General features: G+C 51.9%; 1 protein-coding gene across 1 annotated transcript in view; it reads right to left on the bottom strand.

Annotated features, from left to right (window-relative positions):
- LOC147117455 (dynein axonemal heavy chain 11-like) overlaps positions 1–16,948 on the bottom strand; it is a 224,177-nt gene that overhangs the window by 206,014 nt on the left and 1,215 nt on the right. Inside the window, exon 2 of the mRNA XM_085988452.1 lies at positions 14,236–14,337. The gene's annotated coding sequence lies outside the window, so the exon portion shown is untranslated. The remainder of the gene's footprint in view (positions 1–14,235; positions 14,338–16,948) is intronic.

The following is a 16,948-nucleotide window of genomic DNA, read 5'->3' as shown; positions in this document are numbered from 1 at the left end:
GCTGGGCAGCATCAGTCTGTCCAGCAGCTCGTGGCAGCTCCACTGGGGGAGTGGCAGTGGCGGCTGCAGGAATGGGGGCAAGCTGGCTGATGGCAGGCACTCGCTGGTCGCCTGAGACACTGGCACTCGCCCGGGCCAGCACTGCAGCATGCGCAGCAATCTGCTGAAGGACAGACCGCTGTGCTGCTGCAGCGCGGTGGGTGCCCTGGCGATGCCTGGCTGACGCAGCGAGTGTGGCAGCAGTTAGTGCCCGTGTTGCCCTGGTCTGTGACCGCATCAGACCAGCCAGTGACTGGACGGCACCACTGATCATTTGGCTACTAGCTGCCTGAGCTGCCCCGACTTCCTGCAGACTCCTGTCCTGAGCTGCCCCGACTTCCTGCAGACTCCTGTCCTGAGCTGCCCCGACTTCCTGCAGACTCCTGGCCTGAGCTGCACCGACTTCCTGCAGACTCCTGTCCTGAGCTGCAGCGGCTTCCTCCAGACTCCTGTCCTGAGCTGCCCCGAATTCCTGCAGACTCCTGTCCTGAGCTGCCCCGACTTCCTGCAGACTCCTGTCCTGAGCTGCCCCGACTTCCTGCAGACTCCTGTCCTGAGCTGCACCGAATTGCTGCAGACTCCTGTCCTGAGCTGCCCCGACTTCCTGCAGACTCCTGGCCTGAGCTGCACCGACTTCCTGCAGACTCCTGTCCTGAGCTGCAGCGGCTTCCTCCAGACTCCTGTCCTGAGCTGCACCGAATTGCTGCAGACTCCTGTCCTGAGCTGCACCGAATTGCTGCAGACTCCTGTCCTGAGCTGCCCCGACTTCCTGCAGACTCCTGTCCTGAGCTGCCCTGACTTCCTGCAGACTCCTGGCCTGAGCTGCACCGACTTCCTGCAGACTCCTGTCCTGAGCTGCAGCGGCTTCCTCCAGACTCCTATCCTGAGCTGCACCGAATTGCTGCAGACTCCTGTCCTGAGCTGCACCGAATTGCTGCAGACTCCTGGCCTGAGCTGCCCCGACTTCCTGCAGACTCCTGTCCTGAGCTGCCCCGACTTCCTGCAGACTCCTGGCCTGAGCTGCCCCGACTTCCTGCAGACTCCTGGCCTGAGCTGCACCGACTTCCTGCAGACTCCTGTCCTGAGCTGCCCCGACTTCCTGCAGACTCCTGGCCTGAGCTGCCCCGACTTCCTGCAGACTCCTGGCCTGAGCTGCCCCGACTTCCTGCAGACTCCTGGCCTGAGCTGCACCGAATTGCTGCAGACTCCTGGCCTGAGCTGCACCGACTTCCTGCAGACTCCTGGCCTGAGCTGCCCCGACTTCCTGCAGACTCCTGGCCTGAGCTGCACCGACTTCCTGCAGACTCCTGTCCTGAGCTGCACCGAATTGCTGCAGACTCCTGTCCTGAGCTGCCCCGAATTGCTCCAGACTCCTGTCCTGAGCTGCCCCGACTTCCTGCAGACTCCTGTCCTGAGCTGCACCGACTTCCTGCAGACTCCTGTCCTGAGCTGCCCCGACTTCCTGCAGACTCCTGGCCTGAGCTGCCCCGACTTCCTGCAGACTCCTGTCCTGAGCTGCACCGACTTCCTGCAGACTCCTGTCCTGAGCTGCCCCGACTTCCTGCAGACTCCTGTCCTGAGCTGCAGCGGCTTCCTGCAGACTCCTGTCCTGAGCTGCGCCGACTTCCTGCAGACTCCTATCCTGAGCTGCACCGACTTCCTGCAGACTCCTGGCCTGAGCTGCCCCGAATTCCTCCAGGCTCCTGGCCTGTGATGCCCCGAATTCCTTGACACTCTTAGCCAAGGGCTCTATGGCGTCAGGCATCCGTGCCACTACCCCCATGAGCTCCGTGTGCCTGCGCTCCGAGTCGACGGCCATTTCCTCGAGGAGGCGCACCTCCTCTGCGCTGACCGTCGCTGGACTGGAGGCCGCACTCACCCTCTGGGGAGAAGGCCGCCGAGCTTCCCCACCCCTCCCGCGTTGCTGCAGGCCGCTGGGCCCAGGAAGTGGACTCCCCTCCGACCCTTCCCCCCGGCTCCCCTCCAGGGAAGACGTGTCCCCTACATCGCCATGGGTTGGCGCGGCAGAGGGTGCCACTGATGGGCCGCCTTCCTCTTCCTCCTCCTCCTCCTCCTCCTCTTCCGAGGGGCTGACACTGGCAGCTTCAGGGACCTCCTCCTCACTTGGCGCCTCACCATCTGAAAGCAGGAAGGCACAAGAGTAGCTTTAGAGTGAGGACAGGGCGTCAGCGAGGGAGGCATGAGTGGTGCCATTCCCCGCATTGGTCGGACAGTGGCAAAGGATGTTGATCTGATGCGCAAGTGGAACGAGAGAGGTCCAAAAGGTCATGTCCTTACCATTGGTGCCCAGAACAGGGTCGGCATCTCCAGTGGCAACGGGGCCAATGACACGGACTCCCATGATGCGCTCCACGCGCTGGTCTAGGTCGGTGAGCTCCTGGTGCTGAGGCCCGCCTCCCCCGGTCACAAGCTGGCTACGTTTGTTGGTAGCCAGCTTGGCCTGCAAGAGAAAGGATGGCCTCTAAGTACGGTGTGTAGCCCTGATCTTGTCTGCACAGCCTCCCATGGTGGAATAGCTTGTACAGTGTGTAAAGTGCAGAATGTGCAATTGATGGTCATGCCAGTCCCATAGCTGCTGGATGAGGGCTGGCCATTAGGGCTTTCAGCTCCCTTTGCCCATAATGTGAGGTGCACATGCAAGGATGAGGAGGACACTGGAAAGGGTACTCACCCTGACAATCCTAGTGAGGTTATTAAACTTCTTCCTGCATTGTACAGGAGTCCTGCCAACCACACTGTTGGATGTCACCCTGTTGGAGACATCCCTCCAGGCTTTGCGGAAGACGCTGGTCACCGGCTTCTTGCCACTGTCTGGAAACAAAATATGGCGTCTTCGCTCCACAGCGTGAACCAGCAGCCTCAGGTCAGCTTCAGTAAAGCGCTGCGCTCTTTCCCGGGCCTTCTGCATCGTCCTGGTCGCTAAATAGGTGCAGCAGCAGTGCTCAGGCCTAGCTGGAGGGCTGCAGTGTCCAGGGCGTGGCAGCCAAACAACTCGACCCTTCCCCCTTTAAGAGATGGCCGGCGCCAGCGGGTCTGCCGTCAATCAAGAAATGACTGCACCCGCGCTGCGCCCGGCCTCGCCGTTATCGCTCAGCACCGCCGGCTTAGCGCCTAAAGATAGTCGTGCATCGCCAGTTTTAGCGCTGCAGCAACCTCTTAGGGTGATGCTACTGAATATCGGCGAAGTGGCCTCGACTTTGCGCCGGGCGCAAACTTTAGCGGCCGCCCGACTTTACCGCCCCAAAAGTGGCTATACTGAATTTCTAGCCCATTATGTCTTATCCAATATGTTGATGGTACCAAAAGTCAGCCTGATTTGTGAAACTGTTCAGCAGTTTCATTTATCATAGAATCAGGTAATTTCAAGCCTGCTCCTCTTTATAAAACCGACACTGAGTCAGTTCTTGCGAATTATTCTCAATGGCTGGGCCCGCCTCCTCACAGAGGCCCACAGCTCTCACTCACTTTGCAATGAGCACTCCCTGGCCTAGAAATTCAGTTGCGTTCGCCAGCCGTTAACGCCATAAGAGGGGTAGATTTCCAGCGCTAGGCACTTAGCGCCCGGGCGCAGGCCGATCTGCGCCTACGCCCAACTTCAGTTGACATTTAGCGCCGGCGCAAAGTGTTTGCGCCCGCTCAGCTGCGCGCGCAGCTTATGACGTCATTTCGTCGTGCAACGCTGTTTGTGCGCCCCAAACCGGAAATTCAGTGGCGCCTGCCCAATGTGGGCGTGGCGCTGTTAAGAACTGTGAAGTGGAACGCAGCAGAGGCCCTGCGGGCCTCGGGGAGCGCTAATTAAAGGGCACTTACACTGAACTATAAAGGCCAGCCATTTTGCTGCAATGACTTTAGTGCTTTGGATTTCTGGACAGAGACCAAGGAACAGACCTTACTGATTTGGGACAACATAGGAGAGGTATTTTTGGCTTCTGGCCAGAGCTTTGAAATTTGACTCATTGTGATTTCACTGTTTGCAAGTTTATTATGGGGGCTGCATGGGGTTCCAACCCTCAGTTCCAGCATTATGTGCGAAGGGCTCGCAGACGCTGCGTGAGAGGGCCAGCCATGCCTAGACGCAGAGGGGCCATCAGGCGTCGGCAACGTAGGCCTTACCCACTCAGGGAATACCGGCAGCAGGTGTCCTATCTCACCATGACTGCCGCGCATTGTGTTAAGAGGCTGCGCTTCAGAAGGGAGGTGGTTGCAGAGATCTGCCAGCTGCTTCACAGAGATCTGCGTCCACAGCTGATGTGCAGGACGTCTCTGTCGGTGGAAGTGAAGGTCACGGTGGCTCTGAACTTTTATGCAAGCGGCTCCTTCCAAGCCGCTGCTGGGGACATAGCGAACATCTCCCAGTTTGCCGTGCATCGCTGCATCCGGCAGGTCACCGATGCCCTTTTCGCAAGGAGACACCAATTCATCTCCTTCCCCATGACCCTAGAGAGGCAGGAGCAGCGTGCAGTCGGATTTGCCAGGATCGCCGGCTTCCCCATGGTGCAGGGCGCCATTGACTGCACGCATGTGGCTATGCGGGCACCTATCGACAATGCCGAGGATTACCGCAACCGGAAGGGCTACCATTCCCTCAATGTACAGCTGGTGTGTGACCACAGGCAGCGCATCCTAGCTGTCAATGCCTGCTTTCCAGGAAGCAGCCACGATGCATTTATCCTGCGCCAGACTACTGTGGCTGACATGTTCGAGGCACAGCCTCCACCAAGGGGATGGCTTATTGGGGACAAGGGCTACCCTTTGTGTACATGGCTCATGACCCCGCTCCGCGCGCCCAGGACCCCTGCGGAGGAGGCATACAACGAAAGCCATCAAGCCACAAGGAACATCATAGAGCAAACGATTGCCGTCCTCAAGCAACGGTTCCGCTGCCTGGATCGTTCCGGCGGATCTCTACAGTATTCGCCGGATAGAGTCTCCCAGTTCGTCGTCGTTTGCTGCATGCTGCACAACCTGGCTATCCGCAGGACTCAGGCACTGCCACCTCGCGTTGGACCACCACCTCAGGAGGACGAGCAGGAGGACCATGAGGAGGAGGAGGAGGAGGAGGAGTACCAGCCCAGGAGGGAGCCACAAGGTCCAAGGGCCGTCCGCCGGCGGCTTATTGAACGACACTTCTAGGCCCCCTGTCAGGGAATGGCTTGTGGCAATGAACGCACCTGAATGCAGCCGTTCCGCAAGCCCTCAGCCGGTTAACGCAACAACCACTTGAAACATGACACCTGGACAAGCTGAATAAATAAAAAGCTTTATTTAACAAACTCAGGGCCCTTCCCACATGAAACAGAAAAACAGACAAGACCCCCAAAAGACAGTCAAAAACATATCTCACTCCCACAACCTGGGGAGGAATAACAAAAATCGTCCATCCAATTGGCCTTCATCTTCGGCCTTACCAAAATAAGCCCCCCCCCTCCAGAACACAAACACCCCCATATAAAAAAACATTTGCCTTCATCTTCGGCCTTACCAAAATAAGCCCCCCGCCTCCAGAACACAAACACCCCCATATAAAAAAAACAGTTGGCAACACACTCTACTTGGTGTGCCGAGAGGGCAAGACCTTGTGCAGGCTTCTCCGGCCCCTGCCCGACCTGTTGCTCCGCCTCAACCTGGGCCCTGTGGGTGTTGCAAGGCTGGGGGAAGGCTCCTGAGGGGCACAATGCGTGACGGCAGATGCCCTTGGGGGTCGGCCTAGACGAGGTCCGGCCCTGGAGGGGCCGGCTGCTGACTGCTGCAGCTGGCCAGCATCAGTCTCTCCAGCAGCTCGTCGCACCTTGGCTGGGGGAGTGGCAGTGGCGGCTGCAGCAATGGGGGCAAGCTGGCTGATGCCAGGCGCTCGCTGGTCGGCAGAGACACTGGCACTCGGCCAGGCTGGCACTGCAGCAAGCGCAGCAATCTGGTGAAGGCCAGACCGCTGTGCTGCAGCAGGGCGGCGGGTGCCCTGGCGATGCTTCCGTGACACAGCGAGTGCGGCAGAAGTGAGTGCGCGAACTGCCCTGGTCTGTGCCCGCGTCAGATCAGCCAGTGTCTGGACGGCACCACTCATGAACTCGCGACTTGCGTCCTGTGCTGCCGCGAGTTGGTCGACACCCCTGGCCTGTGCTGCCGCGAGTTGCTCGACACCCCTGGCCTGTGAGTCCCCGAAATTGGCCACACTATGAGCCAGGGACTCAATGGCCTGAGGCAACTGTCCCACAACCCCCATGAACTCATTGTGGCGCCGCTCCGAGGCCGCAGACATTTCATCAAGGAGGCGCACCTCCTGGGCGAGGACCGTCTCCGGACTGGAGGGCGGACTCTCCCTCTGGGGAGAAGGCCGCCGAGCTGCCCAACCCTTCCCGCGTGCCTGGATGCCACTGGGCCCAGCAACTGCCCTCCCCTGCAACACTTCCCCCCTCTGGGGAGAAGGCAGCCGTGCTGCCTGACCCTTCCCGCATGCCTGGACGCCACTGGGCCCAGGAACTGCCCTCCCCTGCAACACTTCCCCCCTCTGGGGAGAAGGCAGCCGTGCTGCCCGACCCTTCCCGCGTGCCTGGACGCCACTGGGCCCAGGAACTGCCCTCCCCTGCAACACTTCCCCCCTCTGGGGAGAAGGCAGCCGTGCTGCCCGACCCTTCCCGCGTGCCTGGACGCCACTGGGCCCAGGAGCTACACCCCCCTGAAACACTTCCCCCTGGCTCTCCTCCAGGCAAGACGTGTCCCCTCCATTGCTATCCCCTGGCGCGGATGAGGGTTCCACCGATGTGCCGCCTTCCTCTTGGTCCTCGTCGTCCTCCTCTTCCGAGGGACTGGCACTCTCAGCTTCAGGGACCTCCTCCTCACCAGCTGAAAGCAGGAAGGCACAAGAGTAGCTTTAGAGTGAGGACAGGGCGTCAGCGAGGGAGGCATGAGTGGTGCCATTATGCGCATTGGTGGGACAGTGGCAAAGGATGTAGATCTGAAGCGCAAGGGGAACCAGAGAGGTCCAAACGGTCATGTCCTTACCATTGGGTCCCAGCACAGGGTCGGCATCTCCAATAGCAACGGGGCCAGTCACCCGGCCACGCATGAGTCGAGCCACGCTCTCCTCCAGCTGACTGAGCTCCTGGAACTGGGCACGGCCTCCCCCAGTGACAGTCTGGCTCTTCAAATTCCGCGCCAGCTTGGCCTGCAAGAGAAAGGACGGCCTCTAAGTACAGTGTGGTGCCCTGTTGTTGTGTGCACTGCCTCCCATGGTCGAATAGCTTGGCCAGTGTGTTAAGTGCAGAGAGTGCTATTGATGATCATGCCAGTGCCATAGCTGCGGGAGGAGGGCTGGCCATTAGGCCTTTGAGGTCCCTTTGCCCATAATGTGAGGTGCACATGCAAGGATGAGGAGGACACTGGAAAGGGTACTCACCCTGACCAACCGACTGAGGTCGTTGTACTTCTTGCGGCATTGGTCACCAGTCCTGGGGACATCGCTGTTGGCTGACACCCTCTGGGCGATTTCCCTCCAGGCTCTCCTGTACTGCCTCCTGGGAGCCTTCTTGCCACTGTCCGGGCACAAGATCTCTCTGTTCTTTTCCAACCCCCTAAGCAGCACCCTCAAAGCATGCTCTGAGAAGCGCTGCGCTCATTCACGGGCCTTCTGCATGGCTTCAGGCGCTATTTGGGTCCACCAGCAGTGTTCAGGCCTAGCTGCAGGGCTCCACTATCCAGGGCGTGGCTGCAGACAAAGTCGACCCTTCCCCCTTTAAGAGCTGGCCGGCGTCAGGGTGTCTGCTGTCAATCAAAACATGACCGCACCTGCGCTGCGCCCGGCCTCGGCGTTATCAGTCCGCACCGCCGGCTTAGCGCCTAAAGATAGGAGTGCAACGCCAGTTTCAGCGCTCGCCCAAACTCCTTGGCAAAAGCTACTGAATTTCGGCGAAGTGGCCTCCACTTTCCGGCGGGCGCTAACTTTAGCGCCCACCCGACTTTACCGCCCCAAAAGTGGCTATACTGAATTTCTAGGCCCCTGTCGGTCGAGACAATTCCTCTCCCTGGTGCTGCGACCCTGTGCCATCCTCCCAACACGTGATCAGAGACCAGCCTGCTGACAGCTTTAAAAATTGTCCAGCATTAAGTGGCTAATACACGGCGGCAGGCAGGCGGACCTGCGAGGAACGAGGCGACCGAGGCGGCGGGTTAAAAGCGGCTCCGAGACCAGGTAGGCCTCAGAGCAACGGCGGCAGGCAGGCGGACCTGCGAGGGAACGAGGCGGCTGAGCGGCAGCAGTTTAAAAAGCGGCTCCGAGACCAGGTAGGCCTCAGAGCAGCGGTGGCAGGCAGGCGGACCTGCGAGGGAACGAGGCGGCTGAGCGGCAGCAGTTTAAAAAGCGGCTCCGAGACCAGGTAGGCGTACTAATCTGCAGTCTCCGAGCTCAGAGGGAGGGAGAGAAGTAAAAAGTAATCGAAGTGTGACGTCACCAGAAAGCAGGTAAGTGATTGATTGGTGAGTATTTCTCTCTTTTTAAATGTTAACTCTGTGGTTTATAGTTACTAAGGTCTCTCTGGTGTAGCAGGGACTGTTGGTAAACCATTTAACTGTAGTGTAATTGGTGGGATTGATTTGATTTAATTTAATTTCAATTAATTAAAGGGTAAGTCATGGCAGGACAGCCCGGCCACGTGGTATGCTCCTCCTGCGTTATGTGGGAACTCAGGGACACTTTCTGTGTCCCTGACAACTACGTGTGCAGGAAGTGTATCCAGCTGCAGCTACTGACAGACCGCATTGCGGCACTGGAGCTGCGATTGGATGCATACTGGCGCGTTCATGATGCTGAGGACGTCGTGAATAGCACGTTTAGGGAGTTGGACACACTGCAGGTAGAGGTTGGACAGGCAGAAAGGGAAGGGGTGACCAACAGGCAGAGTACTAGGCACAGGCAAGTAGTGCAGGGGTCCCCTGTGGACATCCCCCTCTCAAACAGATACACCACTTTGAGTACTGTTGGGGGGGATGGCTTATCAGAGGAAGGCAGCAGCAGCCAACTTCCTGGCACCAGGGGTGGCTCTGCTGCACAGGACGGGAGGAAAAAGAGGGGTAGAGCTATAGTAATAGGGGATTCTATTGTAAGGGGAATAGATAGGCGTTTCTGCGGCCGCAAACGAGACTCCAGGATGGTGTGTTGCCTCCCTGGTGCAAGGGTCAAGGATGTCTCAGAGCGGCTGCAGAACATTTTGGAAGGGGAGGGTGAACAGCCAGTTGTCGTGGTGCATATAGGTACCAACGATATAGGTAAAAACCGGGATGAGGTCATAAAAGCTGGATATAGGGAGTTAGGAGGTAAATTAAAAAATAGGACCTCAAAGGTAGTAATCTCAGGATTGCTACCAGTGCCATGTGCTAGTCAGAGTAGAAATGGAAGGATATTTCAGATGAATACGTGGCTAGAGGAATGGTGCAATGGGGAGGGATTCAAGTTCCTGGGACATTGGAACCGGTTCTGGGGGAGGTGGGACCAGTTCAAACTGGACGGTTTGCACCTGGGCAGGGCTGGAACCGATGTCCTAGGGGGAGTGTTTGCTAGTGCTCTGGGGGAGGGTTTAAACTAAGATGGCAGGGGGTTGGGAACCTGAGCAGGGGGACAGAGGAAAGGGAAACAAGGATAAAAACAAAAGAAAGGAAGGAGAAAAACAAAAGTGGCAGTCAGAGAAATCAACAGTTTAAATCAAACATGGCCACAGTAAATAATAATTCTAATAGGTCTAAGAGCGTTAAAAAAATAAGCCTGAAGGCTTTGTGTCTTAATGCGAGGAGCATTCGTAATAAGGTGGATGAATTGGCTGCGCAAATAGAGGTAAACGAATATGATTTGGTTGGGATTACGGAAACGTGGCTCAAGGATGGCCAAGGCTGGGAACTCAACATCCAGGGGTATTCGATATTCAGGAAAGATAGGCAAAAAGGAAAGGGAGGTGGGGTAGCATTACTGGTTAAAGAAGGGATTAACACAATTGCAAGGAAGGATATTAGCTCTGATGATGTGGAATCTGTATGGGTAGAATTGAGAAATACCAAGGGGCAGAAAACATTAGTGGGAGTGGTATATAGACCTCCAAACAGTAAGGCGGAGGTTGGGGATGGCATTAAAAGGGAAATTAAAGAAGCGTGCAATAAGGGCACAGCAGTCATCATGGGTGACTTTAATCTACATATAGATTGGGCTAACCAAATTAGTAACAATACTGTGGAGGAGGAATTCCTGGAGTGTTTACAGGATGGTTTCCTGGACCAATATGTCGAGGAACCAACCAGAGATCAGGCCATCTTAAACTGGGTATTATGTAACGAGAAAGGATTAATTAGCAATCTTGTTGTACGAGGCTCCTTGGGTTGGAGCGATCATAATATGATCGAATTCTTCATTAAGATGGAGAATGAAGTAGTTGACTCAGAGACTAGGGTCCTAAATTTAAATAAAGGAAACTACGATGGTCTGAAGCGCAAGTTGGGTATGATTGATTGGGGAATGTCACTCAAAGGGTTGATGGTGGATAGGCAATGGCAAACATTCAAAGACCGCATGGATGAACTACAGAATTTGTTCATCCCAGTTTGGCATGAAAATAAAACAAAAAAGGTGACTCAACCGTGGCTAACAAGGGAAATTAGGGATAGCATAAGATCCAAGGAGAGGACATATAAATTGGCCAGAAAAAGCAACAATCCTGAGGATTGGGAGCAATTTAGGATTCAACAAAGGAAGACAAAGGGATTAATTAAGAAGGGGAAAATAGAATATGATAGTCAGCTTGCAGGGAACATAAAAACTGACTGTAAAAGCTTTTATAGATATGTGAAGAGAAAAAGATTGGTGAAGTCAAGCGTAGGTCCCTTGCAGTCAGAATCAGGGGAATTTATAATGGGCAACAAAGAAATGGCAGACCAACTAAATACATATTTTGGTTCTGTCTTCACAAAGGAGGACACAAATAACCTCCCAGAGATGCCGGGGAACATAGGGTCTGATGAAAGGGAGGAACTGAAAGAAATCAGTATTTGTAGGGAAATGATGTTAGGGAAATTGATGGGATTGAAGGTCGATAAATCCCCAGGGCCTGATAATCTACATCCTAGGGTACTTAAGGAAGTGGCCCTAGAAATAGTAGATGCATTGCTGATCATCTTCCAACATTCAGAATCTGGAACAGTACCCATGGATTGGAGGGTAGCTAATGTTACCCCACTATTCAAAAAAGGTTGTAGAGCGAAAACGGGGAATTACAGACCAGTAAGCCTGACATTGGTAGTGGGGAAAATGCTAGAGTCCATTATAAAAGATGTAATAGCAGAGCACTTGGAAAACAGTGACAGGATCGGACAAAGTCAACATGGATTCACAAAAGGTAAATCGTGCTTGACTAATCTACTGGAATTTTTTGAGGATGTAACTGGTAAAATAGATAAGGGAGAACCAGTGGATGTGGTGTATCTGGACTTTCAGAAGGCCTTCGATAAGGTCCCGCTTAAGAGATTAGCGTGTAAAGTTAAGGCACATGGGATTGGGGGCAAGGTATTGACTTGGATAGAGAACTGGTTGGCAGACAGAAAGCAAAGAGTTGGAATAAACGGGTCTTTTTCCAAGTGGCAGGCAGTGACTAGTGGGGTACCGCAGGGATCGGTCCTTGGACCCCAGATATTCACAATATGTATTAATGATCTGGACAAGGGAATTAGATGTAATATCTCCAAATTTGCAGACGACACAAAGCTGGGTGGGCGTGTGTGCTGTGAGGAGGATGTCAAGAAACTCCAGGATGATTTGGACATGTTGGGTGATTGGGCAGAAACATGGCAGATGCAATATAACGTGGATAAATGTGAGGTTGTCCACTTTGGTGGCAAAAACAGGAAGGCAGATTATTATCTAAATGGCAATAGATTGGGAGAAGGGGAAGTGCAACGAGACCTGGGTGTCCTTGTGCACCAGTCGCTGAAGGTAAGCATGCAGGTGCAGCAGGCGGTTAAGAAGGTAAATGGTATGTTGGCCTTCGTAGCGAGAGGCTTTGAGTACAGGAACAAGGATGTCTTGCTGCAGTTGTACACGGCCTTGGTGAGACCACATCTTGAGTATTGTGTGCAGTTTTGGTCGCCTTATCTGAGGAAGGATGTTCTTGCCATGGAAGGAGTTCAGCAAAGATTCACCAGGCTGATACCTGGGATGGCAGGAATGACGTATGAGGAGAGATTGGGTCGATTGGGCTTGTACTCGCTGGAGTTTAGAAGAATGAGAGGTGATCTCATTGAAACTTATAAAATTCTGACAGGACTGGACAGACTAGATGCAGGAAGGATGTTCCCGATGGTCGGGGAGTCCAGGACCAGGGGACACAGTCGAAGGATAAACGGTAGACCATTTAGGACAGAAATAAGGAGGAATTTGTTCACCCAGAGAGTGGTGAACCTGTGGAACTCTCTACCACAGAAGGCAGTGGAGGCCAGTTCATTAAATATATTCAAGAAGGAGTTAGATATATTTCTTAAGGCTAAAGGGATCAAGGGGTATGGGGAGAAAGCAGGGACCGGGTACTGAATTTGGATGATCAGCCATGATCGCATTGAATGGTGGAGCAGGCTCGAGGGGCCGAATGGCCTACTCCTGCTCCTATCTTCTATGTTTCTACGTTTCTATAGTGGCCATCTGTTGTTGTGGAGTACCCAGAATAGGTGTGAGAAGCAGACACATTCATCTCACTGATCTATAAGTAATTAGCTGTTTTCTTAAAAGCATTATTAAAACACTTTAAATGCAGCTCTTTCATATTATGAGTATAATATAGCATTATAATTTAGATGGGGGGGCCCGTGATAACTAATCGATTTGAAAAGGGGTCCTTCAACCAAAAAAGTTTGAGAAAGGTTCCACAGCAATTAGACCACCCCATGTGAAGTAGGTGCCCCGGCAGTGTAAATGGCCCCAGTGTCCATTCTCACTATGTAAAAGACCGTGAACTCAGGAAATAGGCTGTGGTCATTTCAAGCCTGTGGTCATTTCAAACATGTGCAAATAGTGGGTGCAGGTCTTGCCCCATGGAAGATCTACTGCCATTGCAGTAAAAAGGAAAATCTGCTCCAAAATGTAAAAGTCAATATTACTTTCTGTTAATCAGACTCTCAAGTTACATAAAGTGGAAAACATCTATGACTCAGCAGTACCTGACCTAATTTAGTCACCAAGGCTTTAATGGTAGAACTGAAAAGCTGTGATTATCTGTAGAGATTACACACTGTGAAGATGTATCATAATTATACCTATGTATGCATTCCTTAGATAATCAACAGACATGCTCACTGTTTCATCACTATTACTAACTGTAGATTCAGGATCATTGTCCCTCAATATTACCCTGAATACACACACAATTTTCTCTTTCCAACATCTGTTCATACTTAAAAGTAATCAAAAGACTGTCCGCAGTAGCATTTCCAGGCAGTACTATGCCTCTCTAGTGATTCAACTCAAGTTTTACAGTAACATTCAAAATCATCACTATGCATATCATCTGACAAGATGCAAGTATTATTTTCCTGTCGCACGCTTGCCTTTTGGGAGCACTTTTTGGGAAACAGTGTGTGCGCAGGCCATGATTTTCAATCCATTCAAAACAATGGCCAGAATCTTGGGTCTGGAGGTAGTCTCTGTGGTAGTGGCAGGAAGGCCTCAAAGTCTCCTGCTGGAGGAAGAAAATTGCTTTGTAGCGGTCTCCTCTTCCTCTATTTTTCCCTCCAGCACTTACCTGCTGAAGATCTTGGTTTCAGCCGAGGTCTTCAGTGAGATATTTAATGTAATCTTTGTGGTTTTCAGTCCCTTTAATCCGGCTCCCACCTTTTTTCGTGTTGTCAAGGTAGTCCTGTCTGGATTTTGGTCCTAGCTCCTCCCATTCTTCCCTCAGCTCCCATCCTCTTTCCCAGTTCCTTCCCACCCCACCTCTTCCCCTTCTCCTCCCTTTCAAGAGACAGGGAGGAACTTTATCTTTCTGAAGCTTTTACCTGTAGTTGGCTGCATTACTTATAAAATTGAATGGGTTAGAGTCCTTATAATGCAAATTGGATATGGTCTGTGGAGGGAATGGGCTTAATTGACCAAATCTTGTTTATTGTTTGCTTCACATTTACTTACATCCTTAAAGTGTGTTACTCTGAAGTACTTACTGAAAGTTTCTTTCTGATGGCTTCCAGCTTTTCAGTGGCTGTTGCCAACTCAGCATTTGCTTGGGTTAGAGCCTGGCGCTTTGGTTCCACATCACAGTACACCTAGCAGTGATAATAAAATGCACTTAATAACTTAACATTTTTTTTTCTCAAAATGTGAGCAATTTTCGAATAATTCTTTCAAACATTTATTGTCCATCCGTAATTGGTCTGAGAAGGTGGTGGTGGGCTTTCTTAAGCAATTGTTTTTACATCTTTGTGGCGTTCTCAGCCACTTCAGAGGGCATTGAAAGGCAAGCATGTATTATAGGCCTGGAGTCACCTGTAGGCCACACCAGGTAGAGTTGGCAGGTTCTCTTCCTTGAAGGACATTGGTGAACCAATTTTATTATTACAACAATCTGGCAGCTTTCATGGTCATTTGCTGGTGCTAGTCCAAATATTAATAGATTTATTGAATTAATTTCACAAGTTGCCATGGTGGGATTTGAACTCACAACCTCTGGGTTGCTTGTCCAGTACTGTAAGCACTACAATGCTGTACCACTGTAAATGCAATACCAATGACTAATGCAAGCAACAAATCATATGCAGAAATTGTTGAGGTTGTACATCTTCTTGAGAGTTGAACTTCTAATATGTTAGGTTAGCAACTTCTTTATAATAGAACAGATGAAAATTTGACCTAAATGCATCAGCCAGTGTGCAAAAAAAGAACAAGGGATATCTCAGCCCCATAATGTTCTTTTCTACATGCTTTCAAGTTCTTATTTTTATATACTTTCAAATACACGAATGAAGCAACATTTAAGGGATAATTTTACCAGCTGATGCTACTGGAACACATCCTTGGCCATTGGGAGCACAAATTGTAAAATTGCCTTTTAGTCTAAAAAAGCACCCTATTCATGATAATAATTCCTTTGTGAGATGGAAAGTTGGTGAAGTTGTGACCTCAGGTTGAAATGCTGAATAAAGAAGTAATAGGAAGCTAATCAGATCGGACATTGAATAACCTAAGACTACAGGAAATAAATATGAACAGAAAGTAAAATATCGCCGGGGCGCTACTTTTCACACCCCCACGCCGGAACTTGAGTGGTTGTACCCCAAGAGGGAAGCGGGGCGCTACTGGAAGTGCCCTGCACCCCTCTTGGGGCGCTGTGAGTCAATATCGCGGCGCTATGTGCCACAGCACCACGGTACTGCAGGCCTTCCTCCCCTTCTTAAAGGGGAGGGGTCTTGCGCAGCACGACCTGGGGCCCAGCTGGGCCCCTGGGGATCGGTGTGCCAGCAAAAGAGCACGGCACTCAAGAGACGTGCCGGGCTCTTGGAGCGCAGCCGGCACTTTGCCGGGGGGGGCGCATTCAGGATGCTGGGACGGGAGCGCAGGCAGGTGCTGGCAGACGGCCAGCAACAAAAATGGCCACCCCGCACCTCGCCTTTAAATTGCGCCTCCCCGGCCACAGGTAGGTCCCCCTGACTCCGTCGGACATAGCGTCCAGCAGTAAGTCAGGGGGCGCGCCCGAAGATCGTGGCCGGGGCGAGAGCAGGGCGCTGTGTACGGTGATGACATCATTACTGCCGGCGCAGCACCACAGGCCGCTACTGGTTAGTGCCGCCGCTAACCTCCCGCTGAATTTCGCGGGAGGCGCCGCGCCCGGGCGCTCGTTGCTTTGCAACCTGTTATAACGGGAGGCGCAAAGCAACCCAATTTTTCCCCCTGAGTGTTCTCCGGTTCTGACTAAGCTTGATTGAGGCTATCTGACGGTGCTGTAATAGTATTTTGGGGTTGAACTCACCTGTCCATTGTTAAATCTAGTAAAACTTCACAGCTCCGAACTAGAAACATGTGTGGCTGAACAAACAATTATGGACCGTAATCATCCAGCAGGTTGTATTAAGAATAGGAAGACCAATGAAAGGGTAGATTTTCTGATTAGCTGCACTAGTTGCAAAATCACAGGGAATCATCAGAGGCAACATCAGTGGTGAAATCCTAACATAAACATGTTAGGAGATAAATGGAATCCTTAAAGGAACATATAATAAGACATTTCAGAAAGATGAAAAAGTTTATGGAAAGGGAAGGAGAGCAGCTAATCATCAGAGTCTACGGGCGAGGCAACAATATAGGAAACAAAAGGCCTGAAGTCTATAAAGGAGTTTAGGATATTAGGAAGAAGGATTAAGAACCTCTGGATTACTTCCCCAGCCATATGCCAGAATAGAGAAAAATAGGAAGCTCACAAATGTCTAAAGGGATGGTGTCAGGAAGAAAATTTCCATTTTACGGGGCACTGACACCAGTTCTGGGGAAGATGGAAGCTATTCCGTAAGGATGGGCTACATCTGATCAGGAAAGGAACCAATGAACTGGCAAAACAGATAAATAGGAAAGTAAAAAGCCATTTAAACTAGCAAAGAAAATAAAACAGTCAAAAACAGCAAGTAGTGAAGGCAGAAATATTTGAGGTAAATATACAAATAAAAAAAGAATTTACAAAAAGGATAACATGCAGGCAGAATAAAGGGAGCAGAGGAGGAAAATTAAATCAACCGGTTGTAAGCAGGGAAAAAATAGAGCTAAAGAAATGAGGGTTTGCTTGGTCAAAAAATATCAAGAGAAAAGGTGCAGCTTTAAATACAAACCAAAATAGATACAGTGCACGTATTGAGTGTGGGAAATAAGCTGGGGTAATTAGAAGCAATT

The sequence above is a fragment of the Somniosus microcephalus genome, chromosome 5 (assembly GCF_052327205.1).
Source record: "Somniosus microcephalus isolate GS21.2 chromosome 5, FLI_Smic_1.0, whole genome shotgun sequence".
Classification (NCBI taxonomy): domain Eukaryota; kingdom Metazoa; phylum Chordata; class Chondrichthyes; order Squaliformes; family Somniosidae; genus Somniosus; species Somniosus microcephalus.
The sequence above is the reverse complement of the archived record's forward strand: the minus strand, read 5'-3'. Positions and strand labels throughout refer to the sequence as shown.